This window comes from Notothenia coriiceps, unplaced genomic scaffold (genome assembly GCF_000735185.1).
Source record: "Notothenia coriiceps isolate Sejong01 unplaced genomic scaffold, NC01 NC01_scaffold00030346, whole genome shotgun sequence".
Taxonomy (NCBI): domain Eukaryota; kingdom Metazoa; phylum Chordata; class Actinopteri; order Perciformes; family Nototheniidae; genus Notothenia; species Notothenia coriiceps.
This window is the reverse complement of record NW_011363047.1, coordinates 1-2522: the sequence shown is the minus strand read 5'-3', so window position 1 is coordinate 2522 and position 2522 is coordinate 1. Positions and strand designations below refer to the sequence as shown.

Sequence of the window (2522 nt, the reverse complement as noted above, 5' to 3'; positions counted from 1 at the left end):
GGTTGATTGGTTTTATGTGTGTGTGGGGGAGATATGGAAAGACACAGAGAGATTAAAAAGCTAGTTAGCCTCGGGTTGCTAATAAAGCAGAACAAGGTGTGTGTGTGTGTGTGTGTGTGTGTGTGTGTGTGTGTGTGTGTGTGTGTGTGTGTGTGTGTGTGTGTGTGTGTGTGTGTGTGTGTATGTGTGTTGTTGTGTGTGTGTGTGTGTGTGTGTGTGTGTGTGTGTGTGTGTGTGTGTGTGTGTGTGTGTGTGTGTGGCGCTTAGCAATGCTGCAGTAAATCCACTACACATTAAAAAGGGCAAGAGGTGAGAGGAGAGGAGAGGAAACGAGAGGAAAAGGAAACAAAAAAGAGAAAAGGAAAGGAGGTCACGAAAGGGAAGGATTGAGAGGAAAGGGAATAAATCATGAAGAGAGGGAGAAACTATAGGAAACACGAGAAAAAGTCAACGACAGGAGAGAAGAGGATAAGAGAGGAAAGGATAAGAAAGGACTCAAGAGGTAAGGAGAGGAAAGCAAATTAGGGAAGAGGAAAGGAAATGAGAGGAGAGTAAACAAAGAGAAAAGAGGAAATTAAATGAGACCCAAGGAAAGGCAACAAGAGGAGAAGAGAGAAAAGGAAATGAGATAAGTGGTAACAAGGACACAAGAGGAAAGGAAACAATATGATAGGAAACTAGGAGACAAGAAGAAATGAAATAAAGAGAAGAAACAATGCAGATATATGAGGAAAGGAAGCAGGAGATGTAACACTGGGTAAGTGAAAAAAGGAAAGGAGAGGAAAGAAAAGAAAACAAGAGGAGGGGAGAACAAAGAAAATGAGATGAGAGGAAACGAGAACAGAAGAAGAAAGGAAACAGGGAAAGGAATTGATGAGGAGACATGAGGAAAGTAGAGGAGAGGAAACAAGCTGAGAATAGCAGAGAAGTTGTGTCCTAGTTTAACTTTGACCTCTATCCGTCTCTCTCTCTCTCTCTCTCTCTCTCTCTCTCTCTCTCTCTCTCTGATGATACATATTGAAGCTCCATGATGACCGTCAGGGATCTGTTTCCCCAGCAGCACTCATCCTCTCTGGGCATGACTCACCATCAACACTCCCTTCATCTCCTCTTCCTCTTCCTCCCCCTCCTCCTCCTCCCTCTCTAAAGGGTCCTCCATTCAACTGCTATACCGTGGTGAAGGGAGGATGTTATTTTGAAAAATAACCCGGAAGTTCACTCAGAAAAAATCCATTTATGGTACTTCCATGTTTAGTTCAACAAGATAATCTCCACACATTAAAACCACTTTATGATTTCTGAAGTAAAAAGTGAATGTTAGGCTATAAAGGAAATACAGCACGGTCACATGACCTCATGATGTATTTTTATAGGCCAACCTGGAAGTTAGCGTCTGCAGAAAATGAACAATTGAAGAGCAGAGTCATACGGACAGAGAGCTGAACACAATAGAACAGAAAAGAGAGGTTCATGTAGCCCCAGTGGCCCAATGGATAAGGCACTGGCCTCCTAAGCCAGGGATTGTGGGTTCGAGTCCCATCTGGGGTAAAATGTTGTTGACTGGCAGCATCATAGCTTTGGAGAGTGGACTACTCTTAGTCCTTTGAGAAAGGTGATGCTCTGTTAGTGTTTGTGTATAAAGGAACTACAGCACGGTCACATGACTTCACGTCACCACCGCTAAGCTAAAGGAAGCTAATGTTGCTATAAAGGAACTACAACGGTCACATGACTTCACGTCACCACCGCTAAGCTAAAGGAAGCTAATGTTGCTATAAAGGAACTACAACGGTCACATGACTTCACGTCACCACCGCTAAGCTAAAGGTGGCTAATGTTGGGCTATAAAGGAACTACAGCACGGTCACATGACTTCACGTCACCACCGCTAAGGAGGCTAACGTTGGGCGTGATGATGTTTGGTTGTCTCATTCAGACACTTGTTAGCAACATCCGTTTTTAAATTCAGCAATGGGGTATTTACTGGCGTATTTATATTCTCCACCCTCCTCTCCTCTTTCTTATTCTTGCTCTTCATCATCCTCTTATTCCATCCCCAGTTAGTCTCTAAACTCCCGTTTCAGTTTCTCTCTCAGTTTCTTCTCCGACTCCCCCTCCCTTTCCGAGCAGCGCTGTTATCTCCTGCTTTCAGGCTCAAAATGGCTCTGGAAAACAGCCAGCATAAACTCATTGACACACACACAATACAAACACAATAAACCAGTAAAGCAAACGTGACCTCGAACTAATGCATGTTCACAAAGAAGCTAACACGTGAGCCCTTAGCCTCGTAGCTCTCAGGCACATATGTAATAAACAATGGCAGATTTACCACTTACAGTGATGCAAACACAGGTATGGTGAAAAAAGAGAGAACTATTCGAAGCAGAAAGAAACAGCGTAATATACCATCTGACAAAGGCCTGTGCTATAATGCTTCAATTAACTGGCTATTCTTTATAACATACTCAGATCAATAGAGACAGAGATGTTAAGTTATAAATCAAGGGTTTTTATTATTA

General features: G+C 42.9%; 1 non-coding gene across 1 annotated transcript; it reads left to right on the top strand.

The window, feature by feature from the left end:
• The first annotated feature begins 1475 nt into the window (after positions 1-1475).
• On the top strand, positions 1476-1548 carry trnar-ccu (transfer RNA arginine (anticodon CCU)). The gene has a single exon. It is a non-coding gene; the product is annotated as a tRNA-Arg (tRNA).
• The last annotated feature ends 974 nt before the right edge of the window (positions 1549-2522 follow it).